The sequence below is a fragment of the Rhinolophus ferrumequinum genome, chromosome 12 (genome assembly GCF_004115265.2).
Source record: "Rhinolophus ferrumequinum isolate MPI-CBG mRhiFer1 chromosome 12, mRhiFer1_v1.p, whole genome shotgun sequence".
Lineage (NCBI taxonomy): Eukaryota > Metazoa > Chordata > Mammalia > Chiroptera > Rhinolophidae > Rhinolophus > Rhinolophus ferrumequinum.
In genome coordinates this window covers 82,659,265-82,682,533 of record NC_046295.1, presented here as the reverse complement: position 1 = coordinate 82,682,533, position 23,269 = coordinate 82,659,265, and the positions used below count along the sequence as shown (strand labels likewise).

The window sequence follows — 23,269 nt, the reverse complement described above, 5'->3', positions numbered from 1 at the left end:
TGTCCTTTCCCACAGGGAAAGGACCAGGTCTCCAGATGGCTTAGCGGTCCATGAAGTCATGGGCTGCTGACAGGTCCACGCTGACTGCAATGAGCAAGAGAACCGGTATGACATCTAACTGGGGGTTCGTCCTGGAATGTGAGGGGACACACTTCCTCTTCCTTCTGGGTCATCGCTAGTCTTCCTTGTGGACTGGCTTCTGCAAACCACAGGAAATGCTCACACACACGTGCCTTCTCCTAGCCACAGGATCAGAAACACCTACTTGTGGAGCCCTGTCTCTCGCAGCAGACAATACAGCTATGACGCTGGTCCGCTGGGAACTGGGCGTCTTTTACCCCCCTCACCGAGCCAGACAAGCTGACTGTGCAGCTGAGAACCTGGGCGCAGCGCTGTGGGAGCCCACGGACATGACTTGGGGAAAGCAAACACATCAGCTCTGCAGCCATCGAGGCCATTGACCGCCACCTACACGTGCTTGCGAGCTGGCCAGCCAGAAGGGGACCAGCTTTCCCAGCGGCCCAGGGCCCACAGCTCTGGAGCCACAGGCCACACACCCAGGGCCCCATCTGCTGGGGCAAGGATGAAACAGAACACAACGAAACCCACCTTTTACAACTACATTTGGCGACCATGTATGATCACAAGGGGATGCTGCTAAAAATGATGAAAAAAAACGTGGAAATATGGCAAAGGGAGACTGCGTGCCCTTCCTGTGTCACAGGACCGTCTAGCAGGTCCACCGGGATTACATCACACGTGTCTTTTGCTATGTGATATTGATTGCATCCCAGCCTCTGTGACATGCTAACGCTTAGATTTGTGACCCAAAGAGCTGCAAGTGATTTCTGTCCAGTAGCAAAGAGAAGCGCAAAGGCTTCCTTTCCTGTGGACCATTAAGCAATTCTGCAGCCAACTGAACAATCGGAGTCCACAATTCTTTCTTCAATGACTATAAATACTCAGTTCCTGAAATGCTCTGAGCCAGCTTCCCTGTCCAGACAGTGGAGCGTCACAGCCCTGAAAGGAAGGAGGTCCTGACACCCGCTACCACGTGGACGGACCCTGAGGACACTGCTCAGTGAAACGAGCCCGTCCCAGAAGGACAAACCCTGCAGGACCCCCTCACAGGAGGTCCCCAGAGGAGTCAGATTCAGAGACAGGAAGTAGATGGGGGTCAGGGCTGGGGAGGGGAGGGGTGTGAGTGTTTAATGGGGACAGAGTGTCAGTTTGGGGAGACGAGAAAGTCCTGGAGATGATGGAGGGGGTGGCCGCACGACAGGGTGACTGTGCCTAATGCCACTGAGCTGGCACTGAAATGTAGCTGTGATGGTCAACGTTATCTATTTTTACCACAATTTAAAATTTTAAGTTTACTTTATCAGACCTACATGTGAAAGGCACCAGCGTCAAGCTTTAAGAACAGAAGAGAAACGTGTCCTTTGGCAACAAGTTCCCAAACAGGACCAATCAATCACAAAGGAAGTTGCCGATAAACTGTTTCACTAAAAAGTGCGCCCCTGAATGGAAAGGACGACAGGAGGGAGGAGGCATTTGCGATTCCTGTAAAGGAAAGGATGCGCAGTGAGCAGGGGTAAAGAATCCTACAGTCAATGAAGAAACAGAAACATCGGACAGGAGGGCGGGAGGCAAAAGGCTCAAACAGGCACCCATGAGACATGACATCCAGACGGCAAAGGCCAGGAAAGGCGGGAGGGTGTCTGTCACCAGGGAAATGCAAATGAGGCCCCGGGAGGATCTTCTGAGGGGTCACCCGTGTGCAGCTCCTGCCCCAGCTGTTCACCCTGATCCTTCCGCACAGAGGGTGCCATAATAGACCCAAGCAGAAAGGACCCAAGGGCCCACAATGACAGATTAGATACTGAAAAAGTGGACGAGTCCCCACGGAACACCTGCCAAGGTCCTTCTCCAATACCACCTGTCCCCAGGACACACCTGCACACCTGCCAGTCCAAGACTGAGCAAAAGAGGCCAGACCCCATTCATTTACATGAGATCCAAGGACAGCAAAGTCCTCTGGGTGCTAGAATGTGGGGGGGAGGGGTGTCTGGGGGCAGCACCCTGACCTTGACCTTCCCCTTCAGCCCACTCCCCTGGGCGTGTGGGTTGCATAAAAATGGATGAAACCCTGCACTTAGGATCTGTGCACTTTTCTGTAGGCTGCATCGCCACATGTGCTTAAAATATCCACTTGTACGGTGATAAAAGGTGAGCGAAAGCAGTCTGAGAACTGAACGAGGAGTGTAAGCACTGGACTGCACTCCATCACACAAATGCGTGCTCTTCTAAGGAGAAAATAAGGTAAACAACAGCACTCTATTATTAGTTTTGATTATAAAATTTTAGTATTATAGCTAAGCAATCTATGCTCAAGTTTCAAAACCAAGATGTTGACGGTCCGGGGCGGGGTAGGCTGGTGGGGGACAAGGCTCGCCCACAGATCCAGGGCCCAGGCACGGCCCCCAGCCCCTCACTCCCCTCAGCCTGAAGTCCCCCAAACCTCAGTCCCTTTGACCTCAGAATCGTTTCCATGAGAAATACATGTTGGGGGGGGGGGTCCCTAACTAATCCCAGCTCTGTGTCAATGGCCTAAATTCCCAGGTCCTACATAGCTTGTCCATTTCTCCTGAGTTTAAAAAGCTCAGGAGAAACAGCATCACCTCATTTTACAAACAGAGAAACTGAGGCTCAGAGCAGACCGGAGCTTGCTCACTGGCCCAGGACCAGGAACCTGGGTCTTGCGGCCTCGTCCACAGGCAGGACTCCAGGCCAAAGTGCTCCTGGGCCATACGCTGGCTGGGCACACAGGCCAGAGGGACCCAGCCCAGTGCCAGCAAGAGGGAGAGCACCAGGGGTCAGCCACGTGGGGGGTCAGTGAAGCCTGGAGGCGGGGGCTCGGGCTCAGAAGGGCCACCAGTCCTGGTCCCAGCAGCCTGGGGGGCAGCGTGCAGCCCCCACCCAGTCTCCGCCCCGGGGAGCAGGGGGGGAAGCTGCCGGGAGACTAGAGCCAGCACTGCTGGGTGCCACCATCCCTGTCATTGTCACCACATGCTGAAGCCACTGTCGCACCTCTCCAATTCCCTAGCGATCCCCTGGGAGCACTGAAGGTAAATATGTTAATTTGACTTCAATCATGGCTTTTTAAAATAAAGTGCACACTCCATTAGTTTAGGGCCCAGCACCTGGAAACTGCTCACTTGACTGTCTGAGTGACTGTCCTGGCCAAAGGCGGCCAGAGTACAAGGGGGAGGGGTGAGAGTGGAGCCCACAAGGGGAGCGAGGGGGAGGCTGCCGGCCGGCTCCCCAGACGTGAGCTGCCGCAGCCCCACAGAATTGGCAGGGCGTCAGCTTTGGCTTCTAGGCAGGGGACGCTCCCTACCAACACAAGGCTGGACCTTGGGGGGCGGCAGGTGGAGCAGAGCCTGCATCCCAGGACACCATGGCTCCCTTGTCCTTCAGGCTGTGACCCTGTCAAGGTGCAGCCTGGGGACCCCCGGGCTGCCCTCTTCACCTCTGGTTGGACTGGAAGAATAACGCGGGTAGAGGTTGAAGCCCAGGTCCACGCACAGGTGGAGTGGAAAAGCCCTCAGGCCACCAGCTGCAACCCTTCATCCCTTCCATCTACCCATGGGAGCCTCTGCAGGGGACCTGCATGGCCAGCTCCCCCGCACCTCAGCTCACTGCAGTGGGGTCTTAAAAAATGTCAACTCCACCTCAGCACGTACACTGCCTCCAGTCCAGGTGGCACAGAATTTAGTTAACAGAGGACACGGTGTGATGCTGTCACTTATCTTATTGGGGGGGAGGTGGACCAGGTCAGGGGGTCTCCTCTCAAGACACACGCAGGGCGGGGAGGGCTCTGACACTCCAAGAGGAAGGGGCCCCGGAGAGCACACCCACCAGACGCCTGAGCCGGGCGGCCAGAGGGTGGCACCAACACTGACCCACTGCACGGCCTTGCAGACACGCCCTTTGGGGTGACAGGGCCGGAAGTCAGTGAGAGGTCAATATTTCCAGCACTCGTGTTAGGCCGACTGTTTAAATTCAGAATAAGTGACCACACTGCTATGCTCTTCACGTCCAGGAGGACAGCTCTCTGGGCGCCAGGCCAGCACTGGGAGGGCCCACGGGCTCTCGCTCTGTCACAAGCAGACGTGACCCAGCCCCAGGAAGGCCGTCTCCACATCAGCCTGGGCGGGAGCCAGTGTGAGCAGAGGAAGGCCTAGGAGGGCCAGCCCCTGTGCCCTCCAAGAGGCGTGGGGATGGCTGACCCTGCAGGCGGCCGCTCGCAGGAATGGAGGTGACAGAGCAGCGCAGATCTGGGACACCACAGCCCGGGGTCAAGGACCTCACATCATCTCCGGGAAAAGAAACAATATGTTCATCTGTGCTCATAAATTCCAGAACCCGCGAGGAGCTCAGGAAAGAGTCCCCAAGGAGGGTGAGCAAACAAAACTGGGAAACGACACAGCCACTTTGGGACCTGCAGGGCCCCCGGCTGCTGGAAACGCAGAGAAAGGGCTGTGGGTGGACACGGGCCAGCCAGCCGCCAGGGGCTCCAAGCTCAGGGGGTCAGCGTGTGAACCTGGACCTGGACACATCACTCCCACAGGCGACCCGGCCGGTGGAGCAGTGGGGGCAGGGGTGGGGACAGGTCAGCACATGGGGAAGCCTGTGAGCACCTCTTCCCAGCAGGAGCGGCGCTCAGGCGCCACTCTGCCCACGTCCGTCCATCGGAAGGCAGCACGGGCACAGCACGCATCGTGGGGCTTCCGCCTGCACCGCCGGCTCTAACGAACTCCCCCGTGACATTTCTTGGAAATCAGTGCCTGTAATGTAATCACAGCGGCCGGGGCTCTGACAAGCCCGCGCGGTGGCTCCGTTCCGTTATAATTATTACGAAAGCGCAGTGCAGACACAGCAAGGAGGAATCGAAACCTTGAGGAACACCCAGGAGCCCTGGGAGGGGCAGCCACCTCACCCCCGCCCGGGACGTGAAGGCACTGCTCCTTCCTTCTGGTCCCTGGCAGAGCCGTCCTGATCCAGGGCTCCTTCTACCTAGAGGCACCTGGCCCAGGTAAGCAGGCAGTGCCAGGGTGAGGTCAGGGCTGGGAGCAGCTGGGGACCACAGCTGCCTGGGCTCTTGCTGTCTTTGCCCAGCCCAGCCCCACCTAGGGCAGCACCCTGCAACCCTAAGAAAACCATCTGGGGGCATGGATGTCCCCACACCACGCTCTGCTCTGCCACCAACCCCTCTGTGCCGTTTCCCTTCCATGAAGTGTGGGGGGGTGATACTCTCCAGAGACCCTCAGTCCTGGTGTGACCTGCCAGCGGCTCTGGGCCAGCTCATCACAAAACAAGACCAGGATGACCCAGGACACCCTGTATGGATGGGGGGAGAGAAGGGGCTTCTCCTAAAAGGGGCGACAGGGGTCTGATGACGGCGGAGCAGCCAGTGGTGCCATCCCAACCAAGCCTCTGCCTTATGGCCTCGAGCTGGTGACGGGACCTCTAGCACACGGGTACCTGTGAGGTATCTATCCATGGTGGGTACAGCGGCCTGACTCCCTGGGGAATGCCGACCAATGCAAACTCTGCCTTGGGACGCCCTCACCAACGAAGCATGCAAGCCTCGGCCCTCAGAGTCACAAACAAAACAAAAACGGAGCCAAGGCGAGGCCCCCACCTGCCACCAGCCGGCACCCCAATCCAACTCCTGGGATCTCCAGACCCCACAGGCAGGCCAGTGGGTGGAACTGCCCGGCCCACTGCACAGCCCTGGCCCCCACCCTGTGTGCCCCCAGCGCTTGCAGGGTCGGGGGCGTGGAGCCAGAACAGTCCCACTGGCGGCCACTAACCCTGGGTGTCTGCTTCTTTCCTTCTCCATACAAAGAAAACCAGACGACCTTTTCCATAAGCAGCTGATTTTATTTTGCTGATTTTACCCCCATGCATGGCCCACGATATGACTAGGATTTCGTGCTGACAGCCTCCATCCTGTCAGATTTCAGAGCGAGACGAGTGATCCTGTGTGTTTTACGGCTGCTATGACTTCTGCCCCATCAGACACACTGCTGACATGAAAGGGATCTGGCTGACACCCTCCTGTCTGACAGAGAACCCCGCGTGGACACCAGCCCTTCTGGCACTGGGCTGGAAGCCTCGCGCCCCTCGTCCTCCACTCGGGAATGGAGCCATCCCAGCAGACAGGTCATGGCACCCTCCCCAGCCCCCAGCAGACGGAAGGTCAGAAGGTCGGGGGACCCATTCGCAGACTGAGGACACCGGACATCTCCCTGCTCAGGGAGACAGCATGGCCATTCCTTCCAAGACTGGGGGTGACAAAGGGAGGGGGAGCAGCCACGGACAAAAGGGCCCAGGGCAGGTGGACAACTTGGCCTTCACTCCTGTACTGGGCTGACTAGGCTCCCCCTCAAATTCACGTCCACCTGGAGCCTCAAAATGTGACCTTATGTGAAACTAGGGTCTTTGCAGGTGAAACCAGTCAAGTTGCAGTCTTACTCAATTTAGGGTGACCTCTAAATCCAACGACAGTGTCCTCCTGAGAGGGAAATCTGGACACAGAGGAGAAGGCCGTGTGAGAACGAGGCAGAGGTGGGAGCCACATGGCCAGGAGTCAAGGAGTCCCCATACCCCAGCGCCGGGGGCCGGGGGAGGCAGGGGTTCCCTCCCCTGAGCCTCCGGAGGAACATGGCCCTGCAGCACCTTGATTTGGGACTTCAACCAGGAGAGCATAAATTTCTGCTTCTTAGATGCCCAGTTTGTGGTCCGCTTTTTCAGCAGCCCCAGGAAACACACAACCCCCATCCCACCAACCCTGACCTTGACCTTGGCTCAGAGGGAAGGGGGACCCTCTGGCTTCAGACAGATCTGCTCAGACTCAGGCAAGGTCCACCAGGAACCAGGGTGGCCCGGAGCAGCACCGGGTCTGAGGCAACCACGTGCCTCCTACCCCCAGTTCTCCTCACGCTTGTCAACAGCAGAAGGGGACACCAGTTTGGGCACAGCCCCACAGCCCAGAGGAAGAGCCAGCCAGGGACAGTGGCAGCAGCGCCAGCCCAGCACCTGGCTCAGGGCTTCTACACTCAGGACACTGGAAGGACATGGCCACTTCCGAGCCAGGACAAGACCTGCCTGTCCAAGAGCAGCTGGTTCCAATATGACTCCAGCATCACTCGTTCAGGTCCCTCGTCACACACCACTCAAGAGCTTCTCCGCGCCTGGGCCCAAGGCCCAAATCCTTCCACACACACGAGGTCCAGTGTGGCCTGTCCACTCTCCCCGCTACGCACACTCCCCACCGTGACCACAGGCCCAGCTGCCAGGGGTTGTTAAGGAAACACAGCATGAGACAGAAATTGCCCCGAGTGACTAGACGTGACACCCACAACAGGACAGTCACAAGGCTGTCACGTCACTGCCCGAGACACACTGCTATGTACCACGTAGCCTCGGGCATCCTGCAAAACTGGCCAGGACTCCAGAGTCCAGGTCACAAGAGCCAAGGAAAGACCACAGAATGTTCCAGACTGAAGGAGCCTGAGACACAACAAGACTCGAATCTGAGCACACAACATCCGCAACAGCATTATACTCAAGGACGAAAGGGGGACACAACCCTGGGTCCATTGACAGAGGGGTTGAGAAGCAAATTGTGGTCCCTTCACACAGTGGAGCATCACAGCCCTGAAAGGAAGGAGGTCGTGACACTCGCTACCACATGGACGGACCCTGAGGACACTGCTCAGTGAAACGAGCCCGTCCCAGAAGGACAAACCCTGCAGGACCCCCTCACAGGAGGTCCCCAGAGGAGTCAGATTCAGAGACAGGAAGTAGATGGGGGTCAGGGCTGGGGAGGGGAGGGGTGTGAGTGTTCAATGGGGGCAGAGTGTCAGTTTGGGGAGACGAGAAAGTCCTGGAGATGAGGGAGGTGGTGGCCGCACGACAGGGTGACTGCGCCCAATGCCACTGAGCTGGCACCGAAACGTGGTTGAGATGGTCAATGTTAAGTAACTAGAATTTTTTTAAATTAACATTTTAAAAGTCGACCGGACAAGTGCCTGGAACACAGACTCCATCCAACCCTCCAGCTGCAAAGGACGCACAGGGCAGGATGAGGGCCGCTGGGCGCCCAGCAGGACTGCCCGGGTCTCGGTGACGGTGCCCCCTGGGGCCGCGTGAGCCTGAGAAGCAGGCAACCGTGGGGTAACCTACTCTCAAACGGTTCTGGAAAAAGTTCCTTGTTCAGTACATGCAGTTTCCCTGTAAATTCATATTTTTCACCTTTTACCTTTTCCTTTGACATCAGAACCAATCTCCCCAGCTGCCCGTGCTCCTCAACCCAACTCACTGTTGGACAGAACGCCTGTGACATAACGGCTGGGCCACCTTCGGGACCCTCGGGCTGGAGGAAACTGTCACCGTGCCCCCAGCCCGAGGAGAGTGCCTGATCCTGGGGAACCCGTGCCCCAATCCCTGGCCGGAGTAAAAGCCTTCAGCAGCTAGTCTCCAGGCTTGAGTGGCAGAAGCTCGTTGCCTGCCTCCCTACAGAAACCATATCAGGAGAGCACCCCGAAAACCAGAAGTCCCCCAATCAGGCTGGGCACCGACTCCCAGGGCTGCGTGAGGTGCTTTCCATTTTCCTGGTTATTAGGCATCTGAGGAGAGGCCCAGAGCACATCAGCCGGCCAGCCCCCATCACCTCCGGACTCCCGCCTGTCGTCCAGCCCACAGGTCGTCTGCACTGGTGGGGTGGGGTGTGAGAGCTTGGTCTGCTCGGCTTGGAGAGCTGGGGGGAGGAATGGGAGAGACCCAGGGGACTCTGCTCCCCCACCAGGAGAGGCCATGGCCCATCCCACCAGCCACAGCTCCTGCTGACATGCCTGCTCTCAAGCCCGCTGCAGCCGCTGCTCCTCACAGTCCCAGGTGAGTGGCAGGGCCCCCCCCACCCAGGCTGGGCTTGTTTGGACTCCATGGACGGCACAACTCCTTGGCACCCCTCCCACCCCCACCTCCAGACCTGTCCTGGGGACCCACCCACCTCTCTGGAGCTCTACTCTGTTTTCTCTTTGCCTGATTTTTTGTTACTTCCCTGAATTTCGCAGCCCTATTTTTCCTCTTGGGGCATGGAAGAGGCACGGGAAGGGAGGGCTCGAAGAGCACGGAGGCCCAAGTCTGTGCTGCAGCTTGGGTCCAGCGAGCAGCCAGGCCCAGCCCCGGGGACTCTACTGTGACCACACGCTGTTCCTCTCCTGGTCCCTTCACATGACACGGACATTACCCACTAAACTGGGTTACGACAATTAACACAAATTCTGCCTCCTGTCCCCAAACTTACGTAACCACAGACACGGTCTCAGGAAGATCCTCCTCCATCAGTGGCCCCATTTCCTGCCCTGCACCCCAGCTCCTGAGAACAAAGCTCATCCCAGACTCCCTGGCCTACACTGGCCCTTCCCACTCCGCAGGGCACACCGCCGTGGGTCTGGCTGCCCACTTCCTGGGCAAGTACAAGGCTGAGCCACACGGCCCCATCTCAGCAAGGCCAGCCCCACATCCGAGACAGCCCCCTGCAGGCACGAAAGGACTTCTACATGACGCCCACCACACTGGGTTGAATACGGTTCCCCCAAATTCATGTGCACCCAGAACCTCAGAATGGGACTTTATTTACAAATCGGGTCTTTCAGAGGTGATTAGTTGAGGACCTCCCCCTGGATGAGGGGGGGCCCTACATCCCATGACTGGTGTCCTTATAAGAGGGAAATTTGGACACACACAGAGGGAAGGCGGCCATGTGACAATGGGGGCAGAGATGGGAGTGATGCGTCCACAAGCCACGGGACACCAAGGATGGCTGGCACCACCAGAAGCTGGAGAGGCAAGGATCTGCCTCTAGAGGCCCCAGAAGGAACCAGCCCTGCCCAGACCTTGACTTTGGACCTGCAGCCTCCAGAACTGTGAGAGAGTAAATGTCTGTTGCTTTAAGCCCCAGGTTTACAGACATACAGGTCCCGAGACACTGATACTGCCCTCAACACGCCAGGGTGCTCACAGGCTCACGCCCTCTTGCCAGCCTGTCACCCCTCAGAGGGAAATAAACATCGCTGCCCTCCTGCAGCTGGCAGACCCCATGGGAACCCCCAGAGCAGCAGTTACACAGTGGGGGTGAAGCCACAACAGGAGAGGGAAGGGCTCTGTGGGAAAGGGAGAAGCACGGCCAGGTCGCAGAGGGCAGAAGCAGATGGGGACCCCTCCCAGGCCTCCAGCCAGTGTGGCTGGGCACAGAGCCCGTAGGTGGCCTTTTGGAGGCCACTCTGGTGACGAGAAGTGCGATGTACCCCACCTCTGTTTCTCCTTCAAAGCTCAGAGTCTGCTTCTCCCACTTCACCTGTGGAGAAACTGAGGCCAAAGGAGGCTTCAGTGTTGGCCCAGGACCCCACAGCATGCAGTGAAGAATGGGGGTCAAACCACAAGACAATACTCCCTCCAAAGTCGGGCTCTGTGCGCAGCGGCGCTCAGCTGAAGATGGCCCTGGCTGACGGTCCCAACAGGATCCTGGGAGCTGTCAAGGCCCCATCCGGTCCCAGGGTCCCCAGAGCTGTGTCTGCCTCCTGCCTGAGCTGCCCTGAGAAGTGAGGCTCTTCCCCCTGCCCTGGGACGGGGCAACACCTCACGCCAGGCACTGCACCCCGACCCCGCCATTCACGACAGCTTTACAAGAAGTGCGGGTGTGTGACACAGAGGACCGACAGCAGCCGGCACTGGGGTGCGAGTATCTGGGGTACCCACGGCTTCTATGGTTGCCAGGTGCACACTGCTCCTGAGAACCCAGGAACAGTGCTTCTGTTGTGTAGGGTCACAGGCATTTTTACCCCAAACTTGTTCTGTCGCACTTTTTTGTTACGGTGGGACAGAGGGGACATTCGGGAGGGATCTTAAAGTTGGGAGACTGCAGCCCCCGTCAATCAGAACAGCTAGGGGGCTATGTGGGGGGCACCGCTCTTCATAACGGAGGGAGCCACCTTCGCATTCGGCCCCCCTGCCTCTGTCCCAGAGGTCGTGGATGTGAGGGGCAGTCCACGCCCCACGGCTGCCACCTCCCTCAGGGGCTGCCCCAGCTCCGGAAGCTGCAAAGGCAGGTGCTAAGTCAGTCAGCAGGGTCAGCAGCAGCACTGGGAGGCCAGGGCTGTGACCTCAGTCCTTTCCTCGGGGACCAACACACAAGCACTGGGAGCCCATGAGTCCCCAGGTCCAGTTAGAGCCAGAGCCCGTCAGAATTAACGACACCTGACCTCAGGTAAGCCCGACCGGCTCTCTCCTTGCTCAGAGCCTCCCCGTGTCCCTCCCATGTACCCCCTGCCACAGACAAGGGATGAGGCCAGGTGTGGAGGCAGGGGATACACTCCTGACAGTGTCCTGAGATTCAGCCCAGGGACCACTGGTTGGTGGGTCCGGGACCGTGTCACTCCTGGAGGGACCGGCCCCGCGCCCCACACACATCCTGGGAGAAGGTTTCCAGCGGGCAATTTGCATAATATTCTTTGCAAGTTAATATCAAGCTCTGATAATGATCTCGACATAGCCATAGCGTGGCGCGCTGAGGCGGCTGTTACAACACTAAGTAATCATATTTTAAATTATGTTTCCCTTTGTAGAAAGGTGTTGCTAAAACACACAGACATGAAATCTGTCTGTTGCAGCCCCACTGCCAACCACCTGACCAGCTTCCCAGCGTGATGACTGTGATGGCAGCAGCGGGGCCCACCAAAGCCCAGCCAGCCGCCAGACCCGGACACCACAGGCCACAGGCCACCCACGCCCCCACTGCCGGAGCCTCGCCCAGACGAGGGCACTGCCCAGGTCTGAACCACCACTGGCTCCGGCCACGGCCAAGGTGAGTCTGTGCTGAGAAGTGCACAGGGCGTGTACTGCCCGCTCATGCCGGGGTCCCAAGTGCCCTGGGGATAGGCAAGGGGGGCTCCCCCTTCCCCAGCCTCACGCCCAAGATCCCAGCACCCACGAGGCCAGACTTCCATGCGACACGTGGGGGACACAGAAGCCTGAGAACTCAATCCTTTCGGCTCTAGTTCCACTGGAATGTCCATGTTCCACCTCAGGCCTGGCCGGGGGTGATGTCACCCCTTTGCCCCACATCAGGGCTCATCGCACACCCACACCACGACTGTGGCATGGGAGCAGGTGGCCTGAAAGAATACAGACCCAGCACTGAGCTCGTATCACACTTGGTGCCCCTGGGGCCACAGGGTGGAGGCAGGGTCCATGTGGATGGAGGGACGGGGAACCACTGGGAAGGAGAGAGGACCAGGCCAGGAGCTCCAGGGGCAGGCGGCCCAGGGCCTGGGAGGGACGCCCCGCCCACTCAGATGGGAGCCCGACAGAGGACGCCCCTGCTCCACGCCTCTCCTTTCTCTACATTCAGGAGCCAAGGCCACCACTCAACCTCTATTTTCTTAAAAGCCTTTTTTTTCTTTTTGTATTAAAAAAAATCCAATTATAGCCCAAATCTCTCAGCAGGGGTCAGTGTGGAATAAGAATAGCCAAAGTTAATGGACATGACACAGGCAAGATTAATGCCTAAAGGGTTTCAAAAGTTATATGATGCAGATTTCATTAACATTTTAATTGTAATGTATCTTTTTAATCTTCTCTCACCCTAATGGCTTTATATCAAAAAAAAGAAAGAAAAAACTGCTGACAACAACAAAAAGTATCAATATACAAAATTTAACAAAGGCGCTTAGCAGTGCAATGGAAACTAAATTAAATGAGCAAAACTATGTTAACATTGTGATTTTTTAACAGCACAGAAGTCAGGAATGCAGCAAAGGCGGTCACTGTTCCCTTCTAGGCACAGAGACAGGGAAAGGTGAGGACCGGGCACTGAGCGGTAGATGCCAAGAGCCAGGATGGGGACTCACAGCCACAGCGGATGACCCAGAGGAACCCTGGAAATACCAGCCAGAAGCCCCTGGTACCGTGGGGATGGGGAGGGGACATCTGGAGGTGCCACCATAATAAGAGGACCATTTTGTGGGGCAAGGGCTGGGGTTGCAGACAAGCAGGCATCCCGCCCCCAAGACCCACAGTGAGGGGCCCCAGATGGCCCTGGACAGGGCAGCCACACATTACTGCCTCCAATTTTCAAAGATATTGTCTCCAGAAATACATTGATTCTGACTACCAAGGGCCCAGGAAATTTTTATTTTCAATCAACAAACACTCCTACAGCACTAAGCCTGTGCCTGCTGCTATATCTGACACTTTGCCCCAAATCCAGCTTCCCTCAGCACCACCCCCTCCCCCAGATGCAGGCTGCCCTCAGGGACCCGGTGGCTGGGCCTAGGGGCCGGCCAGCCCTGTGCCTGGGACACAGCCCCGCAGACCAGCTCATTGCTCACCCCAGTGACTATATATGGACACTTTCAGGCCCCTGTGGTCCCCGCCCCCGGCCCTGCCTGCTTCCCAGGCACACAGGCAGGCGCTGGGCAGGGCCCAGAAGCTCCCGGCCCACCCATGGCCGTGTGCCCTCCTGGATGCCAGGCACTGGGCCGAGGGGGAGGGGAAAGATTCCTTCAGAGACCCAGAGCCAGCCTCTGCTCCCCATGGGACCAGAGACGCTGCCTCAGAGAAAAGTATGCCTCCATCCTCCCTGCACACTGAGAAGCAGCCTCCCCTTAAAGGGGCACTCGCCCCTCGTTGGCCACAGCCCACTTCCTGGGAGGGGGTATCTTGAGGGGGTCCCCAGGCCAAGCCCATCCTACACAGAGGCCCCAGGCTGGTCCTGCTCACCAACACCTCCCAGGCCCAAACTAAGGAAGCCACTAAGTACACCACAACACACAGGCCAGGCCAGGGCTCAGAAAGGGCAAGCAGCCCACCCAAGCCCACAGCCGTGGGCTGGGTGCGACCCTGGAGAGCCCAGATTCCCTCTCCTGTGCAGATGTGCTCCAGGCCGGCAGCGATGGGACCCGTTGTCCTCATGGGTGCTGCCCTCACCCTGAGGATGCCAACCACAGACCACCAGGGAGCCATGCTCCAAAGTTCACGTCCCAAACACTTCCAGACCCCGTGCTGTCCACCCCGCTCCTCCCTTCAGAGACCCTCACCCACAGGCACCCACTTTCAAAACCTGAAAAGCCAGACGCCCCCCGCAGGGGAAGGCCAGCCACCAGCCCTGCAAGCAGCTGCAGGTGACACAGTGGGGGAGCCCAGCGGCCAGCCCAGGAGCATATTTTGCTAATGATCTCATCCAGAGCCAGGCCTGGTGAGAGTGAGGATTCGCTAAACGAGAAGAAGAGGTGACAGAATGCCCGCCCTGCACGAGAGGTAGGCAGTTCCTCAGGCCTCGTTAGGCCAGTGCTTTCCCCAGACAGCACCCTGGGGTCCAAGGCTGGGGAGGGGCGGGGAGAGACACAGGCCTCACCCAGGGGTCACGGTGCAGGCCACGCCTCTCTGAATTGGGGTACAGACCCACATAGAGATTCTGGCTCTAACCACAAGCTCCAGCCCCACCTGGCAGCACCTGCGGGCCAGACTGCTTGTTTCAGGGAGCACCCAGGGGTGCCTGGAAAAGCATGCCATGCAGGAAGGAGGTGCACGGAGAGCTCCCAGGGACAAGTGGCACTAAGACTCCACAGGCAGAGGCCCAAGTGAGCCAGCTCTAAACAGGCAGACCCCACACCCACCCCGATTTTACAAGCTCTTTACAAGCTCTTTACGTCCCCCAGTGGCACCACACCACAGGGCTTTGCTCCCCCTCAAAAGACCAGGCCTGAAAGGCCAGCCCCGAGTTCCCGGGCCCAGGGCACTCCTTCGGGGTGCTGACCGCAGGTATGAGGCCGGCCCAGGCCAGCTAACACTTCCCAACCATGCCCCTTACCCGGGGGCTGTGCAGAAGGCCCTGATCTCACCAGAAACATGCTGGAGACTTCTGGAGCAAGGGGCTATGACCTGGGCTCCAGCTCACACTTCACCACACTGCCCCCAGCCAGGGTGGCTCAGCCACTCCTGCAGCCCAGTGGACAACACAGCCAGGGAGGGTCAGGACGGAGCCGAGCCCCGGCAAGAGAGCACAGGGGGAAATGGAAGGGGCAGACTGGGGCGGGCTGCAGGGGAGGCGTGGAGACGACGTGCTGCCACGGGTGGAGAGAATGAGGCCTCAGGTGGCTAAGATCTGACCCAATTGATGCAACGGAGGCCGGGGCGGGCAGTGGCTGTGAACTGGGCATCCCGTCGGAGGTCAGAGGGGAGTCTGGGAATATCCTTGAAAGGATCAGTGTCACAGTGCTTACTTTCTGTCCCCCGAGGGGTACTGGGCACCCCCCAGCCCATGGCACAAGCCCGGCAAGAGGAATGCAGGCTGCGAAGGCCCCTGTCATCGTCCCTCTGACGTGAATAATGCACACTCACGTTTTAGTTGGAAAACAGAGAGGTTTAAAGGGTTCTGTAAAATGTCACCCATGAGCCCACCTCCCAGAGAGGGCCCCTCTGAGCACATCTGTGAGAAAGAGCCCGGAAGTATTTCCATGCAGACCAGTGGCGGTCGGCTGCTCCAATGTGAGTTACCCTCACACAGCCTTCAGGAGGCTCTAAATGGCTCCCGGGGATGGACGGAGCCCGACACGGCCAGCACAGCATCAGACACCTCGTCCAGCACCGTCCCCGCCCTGGGTGTGACTACGGAGAATAGACCTCTGGCCACGGAAAGGTGACAAGTGATATCTTGTTCTACTTCTGTGCTCCTTCCAGCCGGCTCACAGAAACATCAGGGGGCCAGTCGCCCTGCGTCTCACCTCCTTCTATTTCCTTGGCTCAGGCTCCAGCCAAGGTGCCATCCAACAACAGAATGACCCACAGGGAAATGCCCGCAGGCCTCCTGGAGGGACAGACACCACAGAGCAGTTCGGTGGGTCACAGGGAGGGGGAAGGTGGTTTGTGGGAAGAGGGAAGGACTGGCAGCTGCCTGACCCTTCACCTAATCCTTCCTGCCAAGCCTTGTTTCCCCATCTGTAAAACGGGGCCATTCATGGAAGCTGCCCCTCCTGGCGACCTTGTGAGTCTTACTAACACCTCGCACAGAGACAATCAGCTGGCTGAGAACCGCTGTACTCCACCGTCATCATCTGGACAGGCTGGACGGAGGGAGGGAAAAGGAGGGGAGACCTGGAGAGAGACCGAGGGTGGACCAGACAGACAGGCACAGAGCAGGTGGGGGTGGTGCTAAGGATGGGGGCACAGGCGTGTGCTTTACCAAATGGTGACCTCAGGGAGGGCAGGAAGAAGAGCTGCCTCAGGCCTCCCCACCCAGCCCCCTACTACACACAGAATGGACTCAGCTACAATGTGCAGCCAGAGGACCCGCGGCTGGGTGCCCAACGGGTCCCAAAAAATACCACTAGAAAGAAGAAGCCATATGCCCATGTGGGCAAAACATCTCAGATCAGGGGCCCTGGGGGCAGTGGGGGGGGGAGGATGGCGGCTGTGGGAATGGCCTGACCCCAGCTCCAGGGGACCGACCCACACCGCAAACCCACAGGTTTTAAGGGTGGAGTTGGCAATGGCCAGCCCCAAGACCAAACTTCCGAGGAGCCCAAGAGAAGAATGGAGGTGACCTCTGACCTCACGACCCCCACACCATCCGACAGGTTTGGGCCGCCTGCCCTGGCCTTGGCCTTGGCGGAGGAGGCGGTCAGTGGGTAGCAGGCTCGGAGCTCACCTCTGAGCTTTCCTGGAGAAAGAGCTTGGGCCCCAAGAGCTTCCACGCAGGCACACAGCAGCGAATTTCAGGTGGGAGGCCCCCCTGTGCAGCCCGCCCCCACGTTCTCCCAGGTTGGGTCCGCACGAGGGGGGGGAACGGGTCCAGAGACGCCCCCGGAAGGGGGCCCGCCAGGACCAGGAGGGAGAGGCGCAAGGCCGGGCTGATGCGCAGCCGCGCGGCCCGCGTCGGACCCCCGCCAGGGAGGGAGGTGTGTGTCCCCTCGGCCCTGGCCCGGGGCCAAACACACCCGGCCTCCCCACCCCTGAGGGACGGTCTCCGTCCACCCAGCGCGGGGATGGGGGGGGCGGTGTGGACGACGAGTGACTGGAGAAGCCCGGCGGGAGGGGAGACGCCCTGGGCTGGGGTCTGCCCGTCGTGCGCAGCCCGGGCTGCCCGCTCGGGGGCGGCGGGGCGGCCCGGCCCGGATCCGGACGCCTCCCCAGGCCCCGGGCCCCGCGGCTCCCTCGGCCCGGCCGCCGCGCAGCGCGAACTTGGGCTGCGGGCCGGCGGCGGGCACTGCGGCAGCGCGGGCGGCCGGCGCCGCGGAGTTTGGGGAAGTGCGGCGGCGACCCCGGCGCGCGGCGTCAAGTTGGGCGTACCTGCGGGCGCCCGGCCCGGTCCGGCCTGCGGCAGCGGCGGCCGCGGCGGCAGGAAGTGCTCCGGCGTCCGCGCGCTCCGCTCACATGGACTTTCTCCGGCCTCGCCCAGCACCGGCCGCACCGCGGGGCGGGGCGCGCGGGGGAGGCGCCGCGGGCCGGTTAAAGGGACAGCGCGCCGGGCGAGCGCGCGCACTCGCCGCCAGGTGGACGCCCGGGAGGGTGGTCCCGGGGAGGGGCGGGGAGGGGGCTGGGCCAGGGGTCCCGGACGCGAGGGTCCCGGGCCTGGTGGGCGGCGGCAGCTCCCCGACTCCCCTGAGCGCCGCCCTCCGGAGCTCCGGACGTCCGACCCTCCGCGGGGCACTGGGTCGGGGCCAGACTCGGCTGCCGGGCACTTTAGGACCGCGGCTCGGACCCACAGCTTCCCCGGCCCTGCGGCACCCGCACGGACCCGCGGAGCCCCGGCCCCCGCCTCCCCCGGGGCCTGGAGCGCCACGCCCCGCGTTTGCACCGAGCAGCCTCCGGGATGCGGCGCCAAGTGGGACTGCTGGCCGGAAGGGGTGCGCGGCATCCGCCGCCACTGACGCCGGGGCCGGCCCTGGAAAACGGGGATGCGGGAGCGCCCTCGGGCGAACCACGGGGCGCCTGCGTCTCCTGCGCAGGGCCGGGAAGTGCGAGCTGCGGAGACACGGCCCGGTCTGCTTTCAGGCCCGGCGTGATCCGGGCGCACTGGCTCATTGGTCACTCCCACCACCCGCCTGTGAACAGAGGTGCGGTTTTTAAAACAAGTGTGCATAAATAAAACTGGTCGCACACCCCAAGGGACCCGCAAACGCCACTCCTCTGTCGCCCCACCCTACCCTGGGTCCTGGAGTCAGGACAGGCTGCCATGGTCCTCCAAAGCTCCCTCCTCCTCACAAGGGTCCTCCAGGAAAATGGGGGCGGTACCAGTCCAGTGATCCTGAGCCTGGGGTCCCTAGAATTAGGGGGTTCACAGGAAGAGCAAGATGCCTGCCCATCCTCCCAGAGCACATTCTGGGCCCCTTGGGGGTCAGAGGCTAAAGCCCTGCAGGACAGTGAGCCAAGGTCATTCCTAGGACAAAGGTCAGAAGCTCAGTTCCCAGCCTCACACTAGGTCCTGACCTTGGTTGTAGACTCACCCCCAACCCCAATTTGAGGGTCTGCACAGGAAACATCCCCCTTGCCCTCTGGGGGATAGGGATGAACCCTCAAGGTCTTTCCGGGTGTGCCCTCAGAACCCCTCTTACACCTAAACACGGTCCCAGGTCCCACACCCCTCAGCCCAGCCCACTGCCACTTCTAAGACCTCAGGGCACCCTGACTGTGCTGGGGGGACTCCATCCGCTGGACACTGTCCGTGGCGTGTGCTTCCAGCCCAGGACGTGCAAGGTGAGAGGGACAGGTAACCTGCCCACACAGCAGCCTGCTCCACACAGGGACCAGCAGCAGAGGTTCTGGGGCCAGGTGGGGGTAGCGGGTTCCTGCCCCTGCCCCCCACCCCTACCCCTGAAGTTCAGCAGCCCCAGATTTTGGCTCCTCCCCGCTATTTAGGATCTCAGTGATGCAAACCCTGGGGCCCCTTGGCAATCCAGGCTTCTACAAATGACACATGTGAGCAGAGGCAGACGGCTAAGCGCTTCCAGCCCAGGGATCAGGCCCCAAGAAGCCACCCACTAGGCCCTGAGGTCCTCCCGTGGCCAGGGTGGGGCGCTGTGTGGATGGAACTCACACAGGGTCTGGAGGTGTGATTGTGTCACCACACCAGGTGAGGACAGGCCTGGGGGCAGTTGGCTCCCATATTAGTACAACCTGACTTATCACTTTGATTCTCTAAATACTAATGAAATTCTTTCTTCCTTAATGAAGGACATTTGAAAAGGAAAGCTTTTAGAAGACAAAAGACAACCAGAACCTGTCCCCCGAGGGTGAGGATGGGGTGTGGGGGGGTGTGGGGGGGGCTGTGCTCGTATCCTACACCCGCACGTTTTAAACGCTGATGTTGAACGCCTTCCAAGTTCCAGGCCTCTGCTGTGTTCTGCGCGTTATCTAACTTAATTTTCACCGTGATCCTGTGAGGTTAGCTCTCTTTTTATTCCTGTTTTACTGGTGAGAACGATGCAGCTTAGGAAGAAAATGCAGTCAGCTTAGGGCTCACTCATTCAGGTCCCCAAGCAGGCAGGGCAGGACGGGACCTGAACCCAGGCCGCGTGGCGCCTGCCCAGCTCCATCGCTCCATGACAGTCAGCCGGCTGCTGGCTGACACGCAGGCCAGAGGCCACAGTCCCCTCCCGAGAGACCCAATTAGCCCCGCAGCCCCTCTGAGATGCCGACAAGGGTTTTCTCCACTCAGGAAGGCCCAACCAGGCATCTGGTCCTGGGCTTCCATGGCCTAAGGCCTAATTCCCCCCCCCCCCTTTATTCAGAGAACATCCAGCTGGAGAGAAGAGTGAAGGCACATAAATCTGCAAATTGATGAGCCACCAAGGTGGGGTGTCGGGTGGGGCTCTGGGTGTACTGGCAGCCATGCTTTCACCTGATTATCTGTCTGTCCTCCCCTAGATGGTGGAAAACTTTGGTTCCCTGCCAGGTGCCGCTGCTGAGGTCCTGTGATGGCTGAATGCTCAGTGAGACCTGTCGGAGAAGCAACCAAATGGAGCTGGGCTCCCATGGGGAGAGAGCTGTGGGCTCCGGTGTCCACAACAGTCAGTCATTTTCACAGTGACCCTGACAAGACCGTCCCGACCACACAGCCAAACTCTGCCGGCTGCACTGTGCTCCTGGGCACCACTCGTTCAGAGGCTCCCACCCTGTGGGCTGGGATCCCCAGGGCTGTGTGTGGACCTCGGGTGCACGGTCCCTCGCACTGAATGCAGTGGGAGGGTAGGTCTGCATGTACGGCTGCGTCAGTTCTGGCAAGAGGCTTACTTCCTCCATCCAAGGCTAGAAGGATTAAGGCCCATCAAGACTCACTTAGCCAGTTGCCCCCTTGACCTGTCCACTTGGGCGGTGGACGGCCATCTGAAACGTGACATGGCCAAGCGGAGCCACAGAACTGCTCCCCCCACCTCCGTGGCAGTTCATCCTTCTGGAAGCTCCATTCCTCCAGCAGTTCAGGCCACCCCCCCACCCCCCCACCCCCCCACCCCCCGCCTTGGGCTTCTCCTTGTCACCTTTCTTACACCACAGATCCAGTCTGTCCCCCAGCCTGGCAGCTCGGGTATAAAGCTCCCTCTTACCCTCTTAGTGCAACCCCCTTCTCCTCAGGTGACTGCAGCTGCCCCGTACCTGGTCCCCCCACCTCCCTGTCTTGTCCTGCCTGGGTCTGTCACCACTCAGCAGCACAGAGATGCTTCTGAACATGGCAGCACACATCCCTCCCCTGCTCAGCTCCCTCCCTCCTCAGAACACAAGCCCTAGTCTTCAGGTGTCAGGACCTGGTCCCCCAGGCCACACTCACCCTGCTCACCACCTCTGCAGCTCCAGCCACGCTGGTTTCTGCGTGGGTTCCCCCAACTGCTGGCAGCCTCTGCCCGGGGCCTTGGCACCTGCTTTCCCACTTGCCTGTACCTTCTTCCCCCAGTGTCCCTGAGCTTCTTCTCTCACTTCCTTTGGGTTTCTGCCCAGATGTCCCTGGACCGTGAGGCTCCCAGACCGGGCCACTGCCTCGGTTTTCCCTGACCCAGCCTTGGCACTCATCCACTCTGACCCTCACAGCCCTTGCAGGGACAGGCTCCCCATCTTGCTCACTGCCCTATCGCTGGCCCAATGGGGTGCGTGGCACAGCTGCAGAGAATGGGAGCCTGAGGGGTGCTGTGCCCTCGCTGACAAGGTGCCAGAGCCCTGTACCACCTGCCTGAGTTCTGGTGCCTCATTCCCATCCTCAGTGTCCAGGTACCTGGTCAGCAGGAAGGGCAGCGGCAGGCAGGGGACCCAGGGTCAGACCTTGGGCTCTGACTGCCATGCTGAGAACAGACTGCAGCGGTCGCAGGCCCGCCCAGCATCCTGGCGGCCTGTCCTGGCCAGGAGCCCACGGCACCCAGGGCCTCCCTGCTAGGGGCGCAGGGCATGGAAAGGCCGTTGGGGACATGGCCGGCCTTCACATGCAGCAGCCTCTTATCCTCCAACGAGCACCTCACTGGGGCAAAGGGACCCGTCGGCTTGAAGGAAACCAAAGTATTGCCGCCCTGCAGCTGCCTTTGGGGTGTTGATATTTCAGCTGTTTATTAAGATACAAGACTCAGAAAGAACCTTTCTGAGCCTTCCTCTTCCTACCCAAGAGATTCAGGTGCAAAGGCTGCTGCAGGAGGGGGTCTTCGGGTGCTCACCTGAGCCTAATTGGAATTAAATGTGGTGAGTGGGGGCCTTGGGGCAGGGCCTGGTAGCTAGATGCCCCACTCCCCAGTGTTTCCGGGTTGCCCAGCAAGCATGTCCCTGCCATGTGTGTTCCACTTTTCCTCAGCTCCCTGTGATCGCCCATCTCACTTCTGAAATGAGACCGCAACCCCCCTTTTATCCCGTGTCCAAAATGTCATAGAGCCCAGGGTAGCCTCCCTCGCTGCCTCTAGATTTTCATGCTACGTGAATTCCCCATGCACGTGCGTTAAAACTGATTTTCTCCTGCTAATCTGTCTCTGTGATTATTAGACCAGCTAGAAGAACTTAGGAGGTGGGAGGAAACGTATTAATCTGTTTTAGCTCCCGCAGACTTAGGGTCCCAATCCACCATCAGAAGCTGCCGGGGGGGGGGGGGGGGGGGCTTCCTCAGCCTGTGTGGGGTGGAGCCGTGGGGGCTTTTCTGCAGGTGTCAGGAGCAGGGGCAGTTATGAAAGACCCAACCCCGACCGACCCGGCAGCTGTCAAAAGAGCCAAAGCTCCCTTCTGCCCACCCCCCAGTGGAGCTCTGGGATAGGCGCAGCCGCCCGGTTTGGGGCCATACGCCAGCAGCCCACAAAGCGCCCCTTTGTTAGGACCCTGCTCTGTGCCAACCAGGCAGTGCAGGGGGGCCAGCAGCCCGGGCCATCCCCTTGAGGTCAGGGTTTGAGCGCGCCCTCAACCTCCCCCACGCCTCTGGGACCTAAGTAGGGCTGGAAGTCAGGCCCTCGGTTTAGCAGCTGGCATTTGCCTGTCCCATCCCCAGCCCCAGGGTTCAAGTTGAGGCCACCACCTCTTTTAATACTAAAACGTCCTGATCTGACCCTGTGACCAACCCTGGGCAGGCAGCACTGCCCCCCCCCCAGTCTGCCCAGGACCCCAAGTGGCACCTGCTGAGCCTCTGAGGGGAGCATCGGCGGCTTCCTGGGCCAAGGGAGTTAAGACCTGCCCGTGCCTCACACCGCTCTGGACACGGGCAGGGCCTCACGGGCCACCCACCAGCCCTAGATCCTGCGCATCGAGCCCTGGTGACGAGCCGAGGTGCCAGCCCGCAGGGCGGCATTGTGTGGAGATTCCTGCGTTAGGGGTGAAACCATGGGAAGGTGCTGTTGGGGCTTGTGGGTCTAAAGGGCCCTGCCCCTGCCCCCCAAGAACCACCAACAAATTGGCCTGCAGCCCAGCTTCCTGGAGGCAGGTGGCCCCTGGCTGCTGGCTCAGGGACCCTCCCACTGCCATTTCCATTCTTGTGACGTGATCCTGGAGAATCAGTGAGAACCCCAGACAGGGCAACCCACCCCCTTCAAAACATCCCCCCAGAGTCCCTCTGCTCCCCTCTGGGGACATGTGGGCTGCAGGAGCTCTGTGGCCTTGGACTCAAGACACCTTGGGTCACTGGTGGCTCTTTTGGGTGCCATTGCTGTGCTCGCTCTGAAGCAAGCACAGTGTGCAGGTCGGGTGC

The 23,269-nt window shown here is 59.8% G+C and overlaps 1 protein-coding gene across 1 annotated transcript in view; it reads right to left on the bottom strand.

Moving 5' to 3' along the window:
* The window catches only part of NACC2 (NACC family member 2), a 65,464-nt gene extending 47,916 nt beyond the window's left edge, over positions 1–17,548 (bottom strand). Inside the window, exon 1 of the mRNA XM_033122465.1 lies at positions 17,422–17,548. The gene's annotated coding sequence lies outside the window, so the exon portion shown is untranslated. The remainder of the gene's footprint in view (positions 1–17,421) is intronic.
* Between the last annotated feature and the right edge of the window lie 5,721 nt (positions 17,549–23,269).